The 13,596-nt window shown below is 33.6% G+C and overlaps 1 protein-coding gene across 3 annotated transcripts in view; it reads right to left on the bottom strand.

Moving 5' to 3' along the window:
• LOC145681178 (glycoprotein 3-alpha-L-fucosyltransferase A-like) overlaps positions 1-13,596 on the bottom strand; it is a 304,701-nt gene that overhangs the window by 53,368 nt on the left and 237,737 nt on the right. The window lies entirely within an intron of this gene.

Below are 13,596 nucleotides of genomic sequence, written 5' to 3'. Positions count from 1 at the left end.
TTCTAACAGCTATGCTATGATCAAATTAATTATTCTTTTATTTGTATTTTCTTAATAAATTAGTCGGAACAATTGTATTAGATCGTTTGCTAAAGCATACTCTGCTTATTTATTGGATCGTTTGCTGTGCAAACTCGTTGTTAAATTTGATTGTGATTATATTAATTAATTCGATCGTTTGCATAGCAAATTCAGAACAATCTTTGATTGTGATCATATTAATTCTTTGTTCTTTCGCTTCATTAGAAGCTCATTATAAAAATATTATGTTCGAACAATATGTGAGCATACTAGAAACGCTCGTTGTTAAATTTGATTGTGATTATATTAATTAATTCGCTTCATTAGAAGCTCATTCTCCTAATAAAATTAATTGGAACAATTTGTATTGGATTGCTTGCTAAGCAAGCTCCTTATTATTTTTCCCAAATCGTATGCTAAAGCATACACGTTGTTAAATTTGATTGTGATCATATTAAAATGGTGGAGGGAATAAACTTTATTCATGCGGGACTTCTTAATTTGACGGATCGTATCTTTATTTTCTCGAACACTGTGTGAGCATACTAGAAATTTTGTGTATAGAATATGTATACTGCGGTACGATAAGCATTACTGGTACATATACAGAGCGTGGTTCTTGTACGTCTTTCGCTGGTGAACTTAAGACATGAACTGAACTTTTCGCGCGCTTTTTGGAAACTGGCTGGGCAAGAGGGAAAGATGGCGTTGTTGGGTAACAGGTGCGTGTTAAAACATGAAGACAAATACAAAGGAAAACCGACGACGCGTTTAGTACACATCACAGAGTGCCGACAGAGTAATAAAAACAAGTTTGGCGCCAGGGTAGGTGAACACAAGACATTGTCGGCGAAGAATACAAAGAGGATTGAGGTCGTGGTATACCTGTATGCTAATTGGTAATAAAAACAAGTTTGGCGTCAGGGTAGTTGAACACAAGATATTGTTGACGGCGAATACAAAGAGGATTGAGGTTGTGGCAGGTAAACATGTTGAATCATGCCCCTATGCTAATTGGTAATAGAAAAGAAGTTTTGCGCGGCGAATGATGAACACGTGATTACCTTGTGGCTATGAAAATACTTTAAATACGGGCTATAGCGGAAAATATATATAGAGACACCATGCATCTCTTTGAGAAAGAAGAACGCTACGAGGTTAACACTGAAGCAATATCCGATGCTGAAACAGAAATATACGAATCATCGTCAGATGAAGAATATGATTTTGATGCAATAGATTCACCAGTGCTAACAACAGTTTCACCAACGCCACCGTCATCACCAGCAGTATTATCAAGAACATCACGATTTTGGGGTTTAGATTGTTGTTGTAATAGTCAAAAGGTGGACCGTGAATGTATAAAGAAGGCTATTGAAAAATGGGATTTCAACGATACATTAATTTGCGATGGCTGTAGAGAAGGATCCCCTCATGATTTTGCGCATGATTGTATGAATGTACACCCAGAGTCATTGGAAACCCGTGCATGGAGTATTATTGCAAGTCCTAGTGTTGAAGAAGATGTGTTTTACTTGTATGCAAACACCCATATTATTGGAATATTAACAAGAGAAAAATTCTATGAAACGTATGTGGAATTATTAAGTGATACAGACTATCTTCCGGAATTACTGGACATTTTCATAAGAAAAGACAAACGGAAAGCGAATATTTCAGATCGAAAAAATGTATTCGAATAGAGTTAGTGTTTCATGTGTGTTATGCAGTGATGAAAACATTAATGTGAACTGTGTATTAAAAACTATAAAAGTATACTTACGTAACACCAATCCAATTGAATGCATGGAATGCAAGTTAAATCTTCCTCATGATTGTACTCATCTTCATAATACTGGAACATTTGCAACGAAGTACTTATCTCTTGATAAAACTCTTAGTGAACTTTTTGAAGTTTTTGAACAAGAACATAGTGAAATCTCATTTATATGGTTTATGCGTAAAATTTGTGATCTTTTAAAAAATACAGAATTTGTTGGACAGATTATTCCGTTTTTCATTTATCACACAAATGAAATTTCACCATGTGTAAATCAATATATTATCGATATTCAAGGTTTTAAAATGTCTGATAATGAATTTATCATTCGTGAGTTTTGTTTAACTGCATGCGATGATACAGTAAATTTCCATTGCTTGGTAAAATCACCAATAGATTATAATTTATTATCATTAGGATGTCAAAAACAAATTGATTGGTTAACTTTAAATTTACACGGTTTGAAATGGAATAGCAAAACTGGATATACTGTATCATGCATACGAAACCTTGTATATCAATTATGTTCAAAGAATTCATCCTTTTATTGTAAAGGTTTAGAGAAATCTCTTTGGATTAAAAGAATATTTGCATTAGATAATGTCATTGATTTAGAAACAAAACATTGTCCACCATTAAGTGAATTATGTGGAAACACATTTAATGATTATTGTAATTTTCATACAAATATTGTAAAGAAATCAGGATGTGCATATCGTAATGCACAACAGTTGAATTATTGGTGGAAATATGAAAGATCAACAGCATTAACTAATGCATTATCAAGATTGTAATGATTTTTCTTAGGAATTGTAAATAAAATGCAGGGATGTAAGTTTAAAAAAAAATTTATTGAAAATTTAAGAAAAAAAAATTGTATATATGATAAAAAAAATAAAAAAATTGTAAACATATAATAAGAAAAAATAAAAAATAAAAAAAAATTATTTCTGTTTTCTTTTTTTAAAAAATTTCTTCACATGTTTATAAACGATATCATCATTCTTTTTCAAATTTTTCTTGTTAAACATTTTTAAACACTTTTGAAATGATTGAGTGCGGATAATATGATGCAAAAAGAACAACACAAAATACCCGCACAACACAGAATTATCATGTTGATATTGATGATTATTCGTAAAGTACATTTTAGTATTTTTCGACAAAAAGTTTTTTATTTCTTTGGGAATGTCCATAGCAAGACTGTCAAAGTAGTACCCATGTTTTTTCTTATTGATGTACACTGCGACCCAGTGGGAACCAGCAGAATCAGATGTATCAAGATTAATTACAAGTGCAGCAGGAGGTTCTACCGTTACAGGAAGTCTGTCAATAGGGTAAATTCCAGTAACACTTGCACCAGTCACTTTATCACTTAGTAACACTTTTAACAATTCGTCACTATACATGATGAAGATTATTATTTTTAATTGTAGTAGGTATGTAACTATCACTGTTATTCACATGTAAGACATAGTCATACACTTTTACATATTCACTATACAGTAATGCTTCATGAACACTGCACCTATATTGTCCGAAACGATGCTTATTATGTGCACACCGATGAACGTGAAAACTTAATGCAGTATACTTTGGACAGTTTATTTCTTCTAAATTTGTAACTTCTCTTTGAAGAATTTCTTGAAGAAAACACTTTCTATTTATTCCGTAGGTGTATATTGTTGTAGTATTTGAACAATATGATTGAAGTATTTCCTTAAGATGGGAATATTCTACATCGCCTTCGTGCCAGGTAATGCCATACACATTCTCACCTAGATATTTGTTTGTACTTACGATCGGCTCAGCTAACTTATTTAAAGGAAATGGTGGTTTAAAAATCCAATTTTGGAAAAAGGGAACGTCAGGATTTACAATGGCTAATTCTTTTACAATAAAGTCATCTTCGTTATCATGATACGCCGAGAAGTGTACAACAACCCTCATCGTACTCAACTGAATAAATTAGAAGGTGTTATCAGTATAAATATTTCTATCTTTGTCTACTTGTGCTAAAGAATCGAATTGCGCGTACACAATGCATGTAACAGGTTCAGTTAAAGTTTCTGAAAATGATACTTTTAAATTTACAGGGGAATCGCGTACCACATCCCACGTATTATCGTCTAAAGTTCCTGTTGGAGATAGAATAAAAGCATACAGAGCATATCCGTTTGGATACTCATCAAGAGTAACAGTATGTGAATAATTTTGATAATATATACCAGTACCTGAAATCAAAGTATAGTAACTTAGAAGATATAAATTGTTATTAAAATCAGGAGTGAGGGGGCTGGGAGGAAATGATTTTGAGCCGACTTGTAATTGCAGTTTGTTAACGTTAAAGTTTCGAAATTCAAAGGGATTAAGATGTGATTCCCATTGAAGGCTGTGTTGGAGATGAAACCAATAACCAGGCCTTTAGGAACATTACCCAGGAAAAGATTATCAATGTTGTAAGACTTTACTTGTGCAGGTATAGTATAAGATCTTGTCTCCACTCTCGTCAGAGGTAACTTGGCCGTTTCCGAACCCATTCGTGTATTTAATTGCATAGCTAAATCTGCAGCTACATCAATACGTCGTACATGAAGAATAACTTCCTCAAGTGCAACTTTATAACTTGTATTTTCAGGAGACATTAAGCAAAAATTATCTTTACTACGATGTAGTTTTACACGTAAACTTACTTTGTTAGGAAGCATACGATCTAAACTTACAATATCAGTATGAAGACGTCCATACATTTCAAAAGATTTACTATTTTTCACCTTATTAGCACGTTTTTGAAAACCAGCATTTGTATTATCTAATTTGTTAAAATTTTTTGCAGTATCTTTATGCCACAACCCACATGCTAAATGTGTTTGAGAAGCATCATAAGAATAATTTAATAATGTTTCAATGTATGCACGATAAGGATAAGATCCTGATGAGGAACTAATTAATTTATCATTTAACGAAATATCAATTTGACTAAATAAAGAATGTAAGAAATTATTTACTGGTGCAACAGTATCATCATTAGCTAAAGTTGTACCATCAGCTTTAGTAATTTTACAACGTACATAAAGATATAGATATGCAGGATGAATAAATTCCCCTGTTTCTCCTGGAATAACAAATTCAATAGGTCCTTCTGAGGTTAATGTGGAAATAGGACGATATTCAGCATTTGTAGTTGCTTCAATAGCTGTTTGTGTCATTGGTATAGAAAAGAAATCAAATTCATTGGTACAACATTCAAAACTACTTGAATTTAGGAGTGCCATTATGAAAAGATGTCGTGTATATGTTTACGTTTTGTTGGTGGTCCAAACTTTACAATTGCAGGAGCTTTCCTCTTGCGTGACCGTCTCTTGCCGTTACCAGTTAGCAACTGGCCAACTTTATTAATTGCTTTTGTCTTTAAACTATTACCAGCTTCTTTTACACGCGCACGAACAGATTCTTTAAATGGTCGATTTTCTAATACATCACCCGCAACTTGCATACCGGTTTGTAACGCCTGACGTCCTACAGTTTTTGCACCTTGTTTAAGAAATGGTAAAGCAAAACGAAATAATCCTTTAAAGAAACTACCTATACCATGTCCCCTTTGATATACAGGTCCTGAAAAATATGGTATTCCGCGTCCACGGTGATAAGTAACACGTCTTGCTCTCATCTTTTTTTTTCTATAATTATTATTATTTAGCAGATGCAGGAGAGCGTTTAAAATGTAGTGTTACGGTCAGTGTCCCAGAACGAAATGGCAAATTTCGCCCTGCATGATCTTTTAATAGTATTTCAATTGTGTTAAAACAAAATTTTGCAAGTGGCATATAATGAATATCTTCAAAGGTAATTGTTTGAACTTTTCCGTATTTAATATCAGAGATTGTTGCTATACGTAATAATGGTGCTTTTGTATCACCTAAAAATTGATATTGTATAATATCTGTATATATAAAAATTTGATGTGGATATCCGATATCTACATATGGTTGTTTGAATCCACGAGATTCTTTAACAAGATCTGATTTTTCAGAAAAACCTAATTGTAAAGCTAATGTAGGCGACAATGTCACTGATTCTACACGTTCATCACATTCAACATGCACAACATTTGAAAAATTAATTTTATAAAACTTGATATTGCGTTTAATTCCTCTAGTAAATGATGAATGGATGGATAATATCCAACAAGAATTTTACTTTTCATAGGTTCTGCATTTTTAAATTTGTACCATATAACATTTTCACCATCAGTAACATTATAACATGTTAATGGAATATGTACTTCACTTAATCCTACATACCAATCGGATTCTGATAAACGAATATTATTTTTTAATTGATTAATAAAATGTGTTGGACTATTTGTAGGATATACATCTGCACTAGCATTTGAAACTAATGTAATGTAAAAACTATCATCAATACTTTCAGAAATCATTTTCGTTTAAAGTGAAGTGTTAGGTTTGAAGTTCTAAAACGAAATGGTAATTTTAACCCGTGTTCATCTTTTAAGTTTACTTCTATCGTATCAAAATATTTCTTTTCAACTTTAACATAATGTGGTGAGTGAAACACAAAAGATTTTACATGACCGTGTTGCACATTATATACACTAAGTTTTCGAACTAATGGCCCTATATTTTGTTGTTGTTTTACAATATCAATGCAAACATTAATTGTATTGGGAATATTATAATCTAAATCACATGGAAATTTTCCACGTGCTAATATTAAATCAACATTTCTAACTTTTGTGTATACAACTTTTTTAACATCATACGTATTTTCATTAATAAATCCGAAAATGTGTTGTAATCCTGGTGTAACACCAATCATACATTGATCTTCTAATTTCAAAGAATGTTTAATAACAATTTGATTTTTATTTTTTAAATAGTGTAACATACGAGCATTTTCAGGAATTAATTGTAGAATAGATTCAATTGATGAATAATATCCAGGTGTAATTGGAACATGGTGGCGTTCAACTTTACCATCGATAACACTAGTAATTATAATTTCTTCATTTTCACCAACATTGTAAAAACTCCACGGAATATTAATTTGTGTTAATGCAACACCCCACTCCCCATCACGTAAATCAATAGGTTGTGCCAATTTAACTCGAAATGATGATGTTGTATTATTATCAAAAAGATTGCTACTTGCATTTGAAGGAAGAGTAACGTAAAAGTCGTGTGTAAAGTTCGAATTCATTTTGCAGACTGAATAGAATCTGATCTAATCCACGAATTCATACTTGATGGATATCCTAACCATTTTACATACATCCACCCATTTTTACGTTTCAATACTTTTTCAATAAGATATGTTTTCTTTGAATTTATAATTACTTTTTGTAATTCTTCTGCATAAAATATTCCTTTAATTTCTTCACCGTTCCAATCTTTTAATTTGTAAGTGACAGGATCTGACTTTATACATTTGTCAACAATAAATATTTCTTGTGACCATTTAGGTAAATATCCTTTTTCTAATTTATGTTTATACTTACTAACACGAACATAATCACCCGAACTAAATTTACAAGTTATATTTTTCTTATTCTTTTTATTTCCGTATAATGTTTCCCACACTTGATTCACATTGGAATCATTTACTTGTGCAGGTGCCATTTTAATACTTGAATGGTATGAATGATTATAATTTTTTACAATTTGATCTAATATATTAATATAACGATAAGTATTCTTTGCAGTAAAATAACGATACAATCTTTCTTTTAATGTACGTATAAAGCGTTCTGCTAACGCACACTTAATTTCGGAATGAACACTATAATGATTAATTTCATATTCTTTAAACAATTGTTTTACATGTCGATTATAAAATTCACCACCTAAATCTGTTTGTACGTTAAACACAGGTAACTTGAAATTTTTAAAAATTTTTGTTATTGCTTTTACCATTTCAGGACCTTTCTTTGCTTTTAACGGAACACAATATGCATAACGTGAAAAAATGTCAATACAACATAATATATATTTATAATTATTATTATACTTTGCAATATTTTGCATATCTGCTAAATCCATTTGTAATGTTTCATTTGGTGCACTAACATAATACTTTTTACGTTCAAAAACTTTACGAGCTGGTGCATGTAATGTATAAGCATCTTGAGAAGCTAACCATTTTTTAATTTTCTTTTTAGATAACTTTGTTTTGCGTTGTAATGATTGTATACTTGATAAAGAATCAGGATTTGAATAATCATAATATATTTTTGATAATTTTGTCATTTTACATACTATATTCTTTCCAATGTTTAAATAAATTAGCTACTACTGCAGGACTAGGAGATTTTCTTACTTTACGAATACGATGTCTACTACTACTACTACTACTACTTCTTTTCACTTTTGATGCTGGCGTGCTAATAGGTGTACCAATAAATTCTTTAGGAACATTAAGATCTTCTAATAAATTTTTAAATTCATGAATACCTATAGGATTTCTTGAATATTTTCTTGTACGAACAACATCATTTACTAAATCTATAATATTTGAACCTGGTATTGTTTTTTCATGAATACGTACTGTACCAGACTTATCCCACTGAATTTTATTACAACTTGTCAACTGTTTTAATAATAGATCTGTTTTCCTACGAAGTGTTTTCGGTACTGATTGTAAAATGTCTGATACAAATGGTAAAATAGAAGTATTGCTATCTTGTTTGGAAGTTGTTGATGATGATGATTTTTCTTCTTCTTCTTCTTGAATGATAGGTAAAGTAATAGGTTTATGTGAAGAAGATGTATACTGTAAATAACGATGCAAAGCTTGTTGATATAATTTCCACTTTTGTTGTACACTAAGATCACGACGTTTTAAGATGTTATTCATTTCTTCATCTAAACGTGACTGATGTGAATCTATGGATTTAAGATTCGATTGAATTTCATGTACAGCATTTTCAGGAACTAAAATCATTTTACGTAATTCTGACATATTTAACGACTAAAAATACTGCTTCCCACTGCTGCAAGAAGTGGTCCCAAGATTAACGGTAAAAGAGCACCACCTTTCTGTAGTAACAACTTTTTCTTTTTATTCAATGCAGTACGTTGCTGAGATAGAGCACGTAAGATCTTTTTATGTCTACGTAAACGTTGCTTCTGACGAGAATTTAAAGGGATGTTTCCTTTTATTGTGTTCTTAGCTACTTGAGATATTGTTCTTATTAAATCCCCTGAAGCATTTTGTAAAATTTGTTTTCGTTTGGTATTCTTGCATTTGCACAGCGCACGGAGCGTGCTGTAGTGTTGTTTCACCTTCAACATCTTGATGCAGACTAAACAAAAATTTCTGTATGCATGTCTTTTACGTTAGCGTACACATACATGATTTCATTCGGAAAAATATTTGTACGTATTCGCAATGCATCGTTTGTTTTTTGTGTCAAGTCAAATAATAAATAAGTGTGAGGCTCTCGTGTTACTTCTTCGAACACACTCACGACTTCTTTACTATACCGAGGCATAATTTGCCTTGCTAAATATTGTATTTGTAATTTATCACGTGGATTTTTAAATACTATAATATAATGTGCATTTAAACTAATATCACGTGCATGTTTTCCTTTTGGAAATAAATTTTGAATAATAAATATTACAGTTAACTTTTTGTGATGTGCATACTTTGTAAATAAATTAGCAACATCACCATTAGTTTCTGACATTAAATCATCAAGTATTAATAATGAATTTTCTTTGATTTCAAAATTATTCATGTCAGGTATTCCCTCTACAAAACGTATTTTTGCATTTGCATCTAATTTTGGTATTACTGCACCATAACACCAAACAATATCATTAAACTTTATACTAAACATTTGATCATGTTCATTAAGTAAACGATTTACAAAACAAGTTTTACCAGCCCTTGAAGGACCAGCGATTAAAATAGTAGAGGGATGTTGAAACTTTAACATCTTGTAATCAAATGAATGCATACAATAGAGACTCTGCTTTATATACACACTCACACTCACACATTGAATTTTAATATTTTCACAATCATTGATTGTTCGGAGTATACATAGTAATGAAATGGATAAAAAAATCACTGGGATATAAGATTAAAGCTGAAGTGACTAGTTTATACATTGTTTGCACAGCAAACGAAAATATAAAAAGAATAAAATAAATTAAGAATAAATTAAATAAATTAAGAATAAATTAAAAATAAATATTTTTACAATCGATGATGGTTCGGGGTTTCATTACACGAAAGAGACACGCATACAAGTCACATTCACTCATTCGTGGGCCTATAACCGTAAGGTACACTTGCACGTTTTCGTATTGGTTCATCGTCGGTTATGTCAGGTTCGTCAATCCGTTTTCGTTTTTTGTTGACCTCACGGTGTGTCTTTGTCTCTCTACAGCTAAAGATACGGAACCCCGGTCTACGAACGATGCTATTTGGGTTTTCTATTACTGTGGACTCTAATTGTCCAGACACTAATTTATAGAAACTCTCAAAGTTAATTTTCTGAGAGGTCCTATCATTTAGTGTTATCCCCCTAATTTTGTATATATGCCGAACATCCCCTTGGGCATTTGTTAGCCGCATAGCATAATTTTTACAGCCAAGACCAATAAAGGTTGTAAACTCCCAACCTTCAGGAATTTCATTCGTCAGATCACCCAAATAGTTTCCGAGCGGTAACAAGGGTTCCTCATCTTTTTTCTGTAAGTACATGATACTGTCAGTGTCACAGTAGATTACTCTGTCAGGTCCTACAGTCGTCAGTAGTTCGTAAAGTCTAAGTCTAGCCCACGAAGTAATAAATGCGGCTAGTATCACATTGGAAAACTCCAACGGAACGTTTTCATTTTCAATGTCTCTGTACGTGAGAATGAGATGGTCATCATCAATTGGCACCACACTTTGAATTTCATACCTTGCCGTAGTTAAATACCTAAGAAAGGTAACCTCATCACTAACGATTATACTCTGCGACATGTCTGTGCGTTGCCCCCACTTACCATACAATGAATTGAGGTATAGCTTTGCACATTGCCTCAATCCCGGGTTCATCCTAATATTGTCATAATTTAATCGTATGCCTTCATGGGCATAATATTCATCGATATATTTTTGTTTGTCTTCTTCAGTGGTACAGTAAGCAGGAAAACCAGAGGCTTCCTGCTTCATCTGAAGGAAGGAATTCACGTAGGTCCCGAACAGCCCTCCTGAATTCCCCTCTTCAGGATCTAAAAGTTCAAATTCCCATATCTCATGTATATCGATTATTTTGTAACCTTTTTTAAGAGCAAGGTGTAACTCTGGTGTACAAAATGTTCCTGTGAGAGCACACTCAGCATCGCTATGGGTACATTCGTTAGTGTTTTCTTCTTCCATGCATGTGCGGCAAAGGCCGAAAAGTAATCGACCTCCCGCAACGTATGGTAAGATCGGAAAGTAGAGGTCCTTTGGAGGGACGATTGTGCATTTGACTACACCGTGAATACTTTCCACATCTGGAAAGTCCGGTCCCGTGTGAATCTTAGGTGATTTAACCGGCATAGGTTTACGTGCCATCACCCAAGGGTATAACGATGTTACATCGGCGTAGGAAATTCGCTCATCACTCGCACAATTGACGTAGGAACGAAAGACCTCCGTGCGACCACCGTTGTAACAGTTCTTAGGAATAAGAAAATCAGGTAGATTAGTACAACGTTCTTGAACAAACTTTTGCACTTCCTTATCCATCTTTACCTTATTGTCCCAAGAACATTCCCATATTTCGTATAGGTTTACACCTATACTTTTCAGGTACCTACGGCGGCGCATGGTTTGCTCATATCGTTTCTCCATCGTATTGTACGAGTCCTGGGCATCGTGCAAAACCGCGTCACGGTTAAAGGGGAAGCAAAGGCGGCAGGCATGGAAATAACACCCGTAAAAGTCGAAGGCAGCGTTGAGTCCTTCGTGCCATCCATCGACCTTGTACCTACCAATATACTTTTTCCCACCTCTCCTAGCATGCTGGATTTCTATCCCTAATTGGTCTTCCATATACATAAGCCATTGCATAGCTTTTGTACTATACTTGGTCTTATGATGAAATCCCAACGCGGGAATGATAGGAATAGTATTCTCCGGTAAGTGCAAGGTACGATATGTCCGCATTGCAAGACTTGCAATGGTAGATGATGGTATGAAACATTGCAAACCCTCCGTTTTCTCTTCGATGATATCGCTAAACTTAATGACCGCTTCTGTTAGAATTCTAACATCATTCTCACAATAAGCCAACATATCCCTCTGCAGGTTAAACTCCTCGCCACTTTCCGCACGTTCTTGGTGCCAGGCTTCCAGTTGTTTTCTTTCTTCTGTGCTTCGCCCTTCAGGGTCATAGTATTCAATCGGAGGGTAGGGACCAACATAATTTTGATTTTCTTCAGTATTGAATAAATATGGGAAATCTCCCTTCTTTAAATTTTGACTAAGGCCTAACGTTTTTGGTAATTTGGATAATTTGACGCCAATATAAAGGAAAGAGTCGCGGAAAAAGATACGATTACCTATGCTGATATTAAAAATCTTTTGACCCTGAATAAGGACACTAGGTACAATATGCTGGTCTTCTATTAGAGTTCTAAGACAGAAGAGACCATCGTAGCGACTACCATTATGGGCGATTGCCACAATTTTCTGAAAGACAGGACGCTCTACTAACACATGGTTAATAAAAGCCGTCATTGTCTTAAAAGAAAACGAACGATTTCCAACATTGTCACCGCACGTTTTACAAGGCTCATCGATACCTTTTCTTATACAGGCATGACAAACATGACGACAGCACACCAGCACAACTTCGTGTTCCCTTTCACCGCGATCATTCGGTGCCTTCAACATCGTCTCTACATCATAGGTGATGTACATAAACCTTTTCGTATGAACAGGTCGCTGTCTCTGAACAAAACATGTATGGTTTGTATCAACATATGCGTGGCACGTTGAACAAAAATGTTCACCACACATGTGATCAGATTTTCGACTTCTCTTATCAAAGATGACGCCACAATTGATGCAGAGCTTTACATTATCACATACAGATCTAGCCGATTTATTACATGTCAGATGATTATTAAAGCATTCACCTTCAGCAAACTCTCTATTGCATGCATTGCATTTAATTCTGTTTGCAGTATAATCACGTTCGTGAGTATGTTCGCAAAAAGTACAACGAGTTTTACACTTATGTGCACGTGACCTTTCATCATAAGCTTCCAAACAATAATAACAATACTTTCGTGCCTTGAGGAAAGTTCTAATGTTACGAATGGGTTCGAAATGACCAATAGTGTTACCTCTTCGATAAAGGATAAAAATCTTATTTTCTGCCGGTTCTCCCGGGTAACGCACTATATATTCCCGGTTATTCTTTTCATGCTCCTCATAAACTACAATTTGATATTCCCCTTTCAAATATGCTTGAAAGAGGTCCAGATCGGAAAAGTCACAACCTTGTTTACTTTCAACGTTAACCCCTGCCATCTCGCAGAGAACTTCTGCTTTAAGAAGCCATGTATCTTTGTTTCTTGTTCTTAAATTACACAAAGTCTGACTGCTTGATGTATGCTTGGTTATCCAGTATACTATGGCCATAGGGAGACAGTAAATATTTCTATTTTCAATACGAATTAATCGTTTTTCTAAGTAATCTTGATATTTTGCATATTTGTCAACGGCACTCGTTGTAGTATTTCTTCCCTGGCCGTGCATACTCTCAGCGATATGGAATCGAAACA

The sequence above is a fragment of the Thermobia domestica genome, chromosome 3, assembly GCF_964235325.1.
Source record: "Thermobia domestica chromosome 3, izTheDome1.hap1.1, whole genome shotgun sequence".
Taxonomy (NCBI): Eukaryota; Metazoa; Arthropoda; class Insecta; order Zygentoma; family Lepismatidae; genus Thermobia; species Thermobia domestica.
This window is presented reverse-complemented; position numbering and strand designations above follow the sequence as displayed.